General features: G+C 45.4%; 1 pseudogene across 1 annotated transcript; it reads left to right on the forward strand.

Moving 5' to 3' along the window:
• Positions 1–384: 384 nt before the first annotated feature.
• On the forward strand, positions 385–1,673 carry LOC101582943 (annotated as a pseudogene). Its single transcript, XR_001117341.2, has one exon. The product of XR_001117341.2 is annotated as a speckle-type POZ protein pseudogene (transcript).
• Positions 1,674–7,545: the final 5,872 nt, after the last annotated feature.

The following is a 7,545-nucleotide window of genomic DNA, read 5'->3' on the forward strand; positions in this document are numbered from 1 at the left end:
TATATATATAACTGCCAGGATATGAAACCAGCCTAGGTGCCCATCAGATGGATAGAGAAAATGTGGTACAAACACACATAACAGTTGCTATAAACAAGCATGGTCTGCAGAGAAATGGATGGGTCTGGAGCTCATGCTCAGTAAAATAAGCCAAACTTAGATAAATATCAGGCTGGGGAGATAGCTCAGGGGTATAAGTACCTGCTTGGCAAGCACAAGGTCAGAGTTTAATCCCCGGTATTGCAGTCAATCAATCAATCGCTCAGTTCTCTCTCATATGTGGAATCTAAAAAAGATTAGAGTAGAAGGGAGACTATTATTAGAAAAAAGGGGTGTGTATGTGTGTGAGTGAGTGTGCGTACTCTCAGTGTGTATTTACGTATCATGGTCCGGCAGGTCCTGGATGTTGCGAACAGAATGAGGTGAACGAGGCCAGTGCAGTGGGACCAGGAACCAGCAGCTGTTGCCGCCACTCTCCAGTGAAGAAAGAACAGAAATCTTTGCCCCATGACTTTGGAAGCTTTGTTTGTTTAACTTTCAAACTGGTGATGTCAAGGGTTCCAAGTCCTCTACCTCCAACAGAAATGTCGAGTGGCCCTGCAGCTGAGAGCTGGTGCTACACACAGATCAAAGTCATGAAAGTCTCCTACCTGTGGACCATCACTAACTTTAGCTTTTGCCGACAGGAAATGGGTGAAGCCATTAAAAGTTCAACCTTTTCATCAGAAGCCAATGATAAGCTGAAATGGTGTTTACGAGTAAACCCAAAGGGACTTGATGAAGAGAGCAAAGATTACCTGTCCCTTTACCTGTTACTGGTCAGCTGTCCAAAGAATTTTGTTCAGGCAAAATTCAAATTCTCCATTTTGAATGCCAAGAAAGAGGAAACCAAAGCTATGGAGAGTCAACGAGCTTATCAATTTGTGCAAGGCAAAGACTGGGGATTCAAAAAATTCATCCATAGAGATTTTCTTTTGGATGAGGCCACCGGACTGCTCCCTGATGACAAGCTCACCCTCTTCTGCGAAGTGAGTGTGCTCCAAGACTCCGTCCATATTTCTGGCCAGAACACCACGAACATGGTGAAGGTTCCCGAGAGCAGCTTGGCAGATGAGCTCGGGGGGCTGTGGGACAGTTCCCGATTCACGGACTGCTGCTTGTGTGTCGCTGGCCAGGAGTTCAAGGCTCACAAAGCAATCTTAGCAGCTCGTTCTCCAGTTTTCAGTGCCATGTTTGAACATGAAATGGAGGAGAGCAAAAAGAATCGAGTTGAAATCAATGATGTGGAGCCTGAAGTTCTTAAGGAAATGATGCGCTTCATTTACACGGGGAAGGTGCCAAACCTCGACACCATGGCGGGTGACTTGCTGGCAGCTGCTGACAAGTATGCCCTGGAGCACCTGAAGGTCATGTGTGAGCACGCCCTGCACAGCAACCTCTCTGTGGAGAACGCCACCGAGATCCTCATCCTGGCTGACCTCCACGGCGTGGACTGGCTGAAAACTCAGGCAGTGGATTTCATCAACTATAACGCTTCAGACATCCTGGAGACCTCCGGGTGGAAGTCCATGGTGGTGTCACACCCTCACTTGGTGGCCGAAGTCTACCGCTCTCTGGCCTTAGCACAGTGCCCTTTCTTGGGGCCCCCACCAAAGCGCCAGAAGCAGTCCTAAGACCCTACCTGCCATAAGACTCCAATTATTTTCCAAGTATTTCCCTTGTAAGGGGTTAACAGAATTTTCATTATAACTATGGGAAATTATTAAAACACCCTTGTAGGGGCCAGGGAGATGGCTCAGTGGAATAAGCACTTCCCTGGCAAGTGCAAGGGCCTGAGTTCAATCCCCGGTTCTGCTACACACACACACACACACACACACACACACAAATACTAATAATAAATAAATAAAATAAATAAAACACACTCGTGCTTCCTGTTATCTACTCTAAGAAATATATTCTCCCTCTCAGCTCAAGACTGTTTAACAATAAAAAACTGTTTCTTGTCAAGGCAGCAAGCTGAAACAAATTCCCTCCCTATTCATCTCCTGTAACCTGGTCAGCTTAAGATGTATCCTGTAAAAATAGGCACTTATCGCTAAACTGTCAAAGACCCTTTAGTAACAGTTTGCAGCTGTGTCAAATGAACGTTGCTTTCTGTTGTTCTGTGCTAGATAACAAATTTGCGTACCAACCTGGATGTGATTTCTGTTATAAATACCTCCCTGCTAACTATGTTTGATCGCTGATCAGTCTTCTCCTGCGAGAGAAATGGCTGGTGTATCTGAGCTCAGCCAATAAAAGGCTCTATTCAAATTTCTGTCTGGCTGATTTGGTTCCTATGCTGAGTGACCCAAAACACCCCGAACACTGGGTAGACAGCACAATCTGTGGAGCTTTCACTCTGTTGTGGGGAAAGAATGCACTGTGCTCCAGACTGTAAAGGGCACTAAACAATTTAGGGGACAGAGAGGGAAGGGAAGGGCACAGGACTCGGGGCTTCTGGACTGCAGAGAGCCACGGACTGCACCTCTGCGCCCACTTCGGCCTGACCCCCTGACACTGGGTGCATCCTAGCAGTAGTGCCCCGAGAGACTGCCTGGTCTGACGGGGCAGACTCTTTGGAGAAAGAAAAGATGCTTAGTTTTAAGAAAAAGAGCAAAGGATTTTTGCAGAATCGGTGGTGGATTCTGGTAGTAGCTAGGTTGAGAGAAGCAAGTTTTAATCTTTCCAACTTGCTAAAGCTTGGTTGTTTGGGAAGATGCCTTGCCAAAGTCCCCCTACAAACCCCAGCAGAGCTCTCTCACTGCTAGCACTTAGTGCCCACAAGGACAGAGCATCCTTTAACCTCCAGTGAAAAGTGACAGGTGAAGGCAAAGGGGAAGTAGGCGATTCAGTCTGGAAGATGAGTGTGCTGATGGTCATAGCTGTTGCAGAAATCTTTATTGACATTGAAAACTGGAAAAAGTAATTCACCCAGAATTCATACTGTCTTGACAAAGAACTATGGTTCTGCTTTTAGATACTGTGGAAAATGTTTTCTAACATTTTTCTCTGGTTTTGTTTTCCCTTCCCTTCTCCCCTTTTCTAAAGTAAAAAACAAAACAAAAGCAAAAGAGAAAATGAAAATTTTGATTCATCCTGTTCTCCCCCCCACCCCACCCCCGCCCCATGTGGCCCAGCAGCTTTGGTGGCAGGAGGAACAGCAAAGGCGAGCTACAAGGTGCCCCCACCACCACGCCGCCAAGATGCCCAAGACTGAAGGCAGCTCTGCTGAAGGGGCGGCAAAGGGGGACCCAAGAGGAGATTGGCGAGGTGGTCCGCTAAACCTGTTCCAGCTAACGTGGAAACGAACCCAAAAAAGGCAGCCGGAAATGATAAATCTTTGGACAAAAAAGTGCAAGCAAAAAGGAAAACGGGAGCCAAGGGAAAACAGGGTGAAGTGGCTGATCAAGTAACCAAGGAAGATTTACCTGCGGAAAATGGAGAAACTGCGGAAAATGAGGAGAGCGCAGCTTCTGATGAAGCAGAAGAGAACGAAGCCAGGTTTGATTAATCATACACCGTGTCTTATCAGTGTTCTGTTTCCCTTCTTGTACAGTCCAGAGGAACATTTTTATCAACTATTTTGTAAATGCAAGTTTTTTAGTAGCTCTAGAAACAATTTTTAGAAGAAGGAAATCCCACCTCATTGCATTTTTTAAGTGTACATGACTTTTTTTATAGAGCTGAAATCATTCTCTGGTTTACTTTTTGGTACAACCAGAAATAGTAGGATACTGAATTATGGCAGGTTTGACTGTAATTGTAATCCTGCATTTAATATGTCTTGGATACTTTAAATGACTTCTATTCCCATGTTTTTAATAGAACTGTTTCTTAAAGAAAACGACGTCCTAGTTGTTGCCCTGTCAGAATCGTGTGCACTCTGTAACACCTCTGGTAGTGGTAGTCTGGCTTGCCTCATTTTGTTATCGTGCTGTGAAAGATCAAAACTTTGAGTATGCGGTGTATGTGATGTAATTGTGAACTGGTGGGACTGAAGTGACACTTTGTCAGCATTTGAAGATACTGGTACTTAATCCTGTTACAGAAAATGTGCCTCTAAATTTGAAGCTGGAAAGACACTGGAATAACTGAAAAACAATACTTGGCTTTTTTTTGGCATGTGTGTTAAGAATTGTGTACAAAGTGAATCATGTGTACTGGTCCTCAACACAACCAATAAAATCTCTATGAAAATGTTTAAATGTTAAATGCTGTGTGGAAATAAAATGCAGCCCAGACTGCTCAGCTGTCCGTACCTGATCGCCGCCTGCATAGGAGCCAGTTCTGTTCCTGCCAATTAGCCTCTTCCTACAGGGCAGAACTTCCAAATGTTAATTTTTTCTTTTTGAAAATATAAATAATCACTATTTTGTGAGAAAAAAAAAGGGAAGAGGGGAAGCTGCGGGGGAGGCAGGGCATGGCGGCATGCTCTGTGTGTATACAAATGTGCCACAATGAAATGCTTCCATCATCATGACCAATATGCACTAATAAAAATGTAGGGAAAACCAGCCCTAAAACACAAGTGACTGCTGGTTGTGGTAGTGTATGCCCACATGCCCAGCAATGAGGAGGCTGAAGCTGGAGGCGTGCTGCCAGTTTGAGGCCAGCCTGAGCTCCATAGTAAGTTCAAGGCCAGCTTGAACTATACAGCAATACATTGTCTCAAATAAACACACACACACACACACACACACACACACACACACACACACACGTACAACCTATGACAGAACAGTGAAATTCCTGCAACGCACTCTGGGAAAGCCCACCAACCCAACAAAAAATCAGGCAGGGAACATATGTGGTGAAGGAACTGGACATACAAATCTACAAGAAAAGAATGCCCAGGCTTGGAAGCCTACTGAAGTAACAAGATGCTTTTTACTCAGCTGGTGAGCAAACAATAAACAGCAGCCAGTGTCAGCAGACACGGAAGAGGAAGCTGAATCTTCCCAGGGCCAAGCGCCAGGCTGCCACGGCACCTAACAGTGCGCAGCTCAGAGCCTGCACGGGCCAGCTGGCGAGCTGCTCCGTGCCACACCGCTTCTACAGAAAACACCGAGGACACCCTGATGCCTGCTCACGGAAAACACATAAACTGTGCCACATTAATTCAACAGAATAGGGCCAGCCAAATAGCTCAGCGGATTAAAAGCACCTGCAAGCAGGTGCAGGGGCCAGGGATTCAATCCCAAGGCCTACCATGCCTGCCCTACCCCCGGGGCGCACTGAAGGGCGATTGAGACTGGGCATGGTGGTGCGCAGCTATAATCCCAGCTCTTGGGAGACTGTAAGCAGGCTGATCACTGGAGTCTAATTTTTTTTTTTGGCTCCGAATGCCTTCAGGGCAGGTTTGGCTGGCTTCAGTTGTGGGGATGGAACCACAGCAACCTGAGCCTGACTGCTTTGTTGAAGCAGCCACTTAAAGAACTGAGCTAAGGGGCAGGCCCCCTCTAGAGTCTAATTTAATAGTAAGATTCTCAACACCCTGTAGACCCTTCCCTAAAACACAAAAAATAAATTCAACAGAATATAGTGGTCATAGCAGGTAGTTCCTGACACATAACATAAATAAAACACACAGGCAGCCTGATGAATCTGTGCATCTTTCAAAAGCACAAACACAACAGAGCTGCTCTACAGACACTGTGTGACATTGTGAAAGACAAGCAGACACAGACTTGTCGCATCACTGTTTCTGCAAGGGTCTGTGAGGACTGGCCAAAGGGACTTTCACTTATATGTGTTGTTTTCTTATATTTTAAAAAAGCATTATTTCTGCAAGGCAGGAATCAAGTCACTTGTTTTTATTTTGAGTATGTATGGTGCACTTCTGGGCTTCAAGCCCATGCCCTGTCTCTCGTGCTGGCAGAACTGGTCATGCTGGACACACTGTAAATGGGGGCACACCGAACTTAGGTGTGAGTCAGTGGTGACCTCTGATGGTCACTGTGTTCTGTTAGTGCTGTCTGCCTTTACTGACACGCATAGCATCATCTCTTTACTGGTGGGTCTCACAGCATTCAATGTGGTGACTCAGAATCACACTACAGGCAAGAAGCTTTTCTATGGAGATAAGGACTTTTTTTTTTTTTAAGAGCAGAATATATTTATTGAGAGAAAGAAAGCTCCTGTCCAAGAGAGGGATAGGAGGGGGACCCGAGCGGGTAGTTCCCCGGGAAGCTGTCTCTTCCAGGGACTTTCATAGTGTAAAACCATGTGAGGCTAAGGTAGAGAGAATGGGAACTCGCTTAGGTGGGCAGGAGGTGGGACAAAACTATGGTCAACCAATGGGATTACATATGGGACAGGGTCTTTTTCTGTTGGGGGTTGGAATGCAGGATAGGGTCTCTTTCTGTTGGGGGTTGGGCTAGTGACTCACTTGGGTCTTTCCAGGTGATTGATACCTATTTAGAATATCAATCCAGGTGCTACTCGTTTAGCATTTATTTGGCCTTTAGGTCTTTAGGTCTGGCTCACAGCAGTAGTATCTGCCCCTCCCACAGTTATAAGGCATCTCATCTTCTGTGCTGTCTCCTTCGAAGGCCTGGCCCTGTCTGACTGCCTATAATATTTTTATCTAACTTGGCTGCCTACAACATTCCCCCCTCTGAAGAAGTAACCTGAACTGCCAGGCAGGGAAATATAGGCGAAGACCGCTCCGGCTTCTTCACGCTGAAATGGGTCGTAGTTGTTGACTGGCCATCAGATATATTCTTCAGAGGTTTTAGCTAAAGGCCCTCGATAGATGACAGGCAGTTTTGTCTTGGGTAGACGTATAGCTTTGAGTCTGGAGGAGACAAAGCCAAAGAAACAAGTCAAATAATCACAACAGGATAATTATGAAAAAGATGAGTTAGAACTTTTTGTAGGTCTATTAGCAAATATCTCTTAAATGTGAGGTTTAATCCCTTTTATCTTTTATGGCCATTGTATATTGTCTCAAACAAACTGGCCTTTTATATTTTACCAACTCTATTATTACTTGGCGCACATGGTTTGCCAGAAATAGAGAAAACATTGAGTACTCTAGTTTGTATGTGGGGTCACTGGCTGGGTAACTACCTGTGGAGGGCCACCAGAGCAGCTCTCCTTGAAAGAAGAGCGACTGTCTCCATTTTGACTGAGCATGACCCTATTTCCTATGTACAGAGCTGGCTACTGTAATCAATTGGCCTTAGGTAAATGTAGGCCACCTACCTAGCTCAGCTCACAATGATTACCTACTTCCCACAATTTTTAGTCAATCCTCCTCAAGTCACTCTCCTACTGAATAAAAACTGGGTGAGACCCTGGGTTCTGGAAAGTCATCTTCATGGCTGTTGAGTTTTAAAATATAGATGTGAGCAACAGGAGAACCAGGCAGTTCAGCCCTGCCCACCATTGGTGAAAGTAAGGTTTCCCCTATTTGCCTTTCTTGTCTAGAGGGTGTGGACTTCTAAAACAGCTATAATCCAGGCCTCTACAAGGCTACACCCATTCTTAGCTGGGTTT

The sequence above is a fragment of the Octodon degus genome, unplaced genomic scaffold, assembly GCF_000260255.1.
Source record: "Octodon degus isolate 3935 unplaced genomic scaffold, OctDeg1.0 scaffold00178, whole genome shotgun sequence".
NCBI classification, from domain to species: domain Eukaryota; kingdom Metazoa; phylum Chordata; class Mammalia; order Rodentia; family Octodontidae; genus Octodon; species Octodon degus.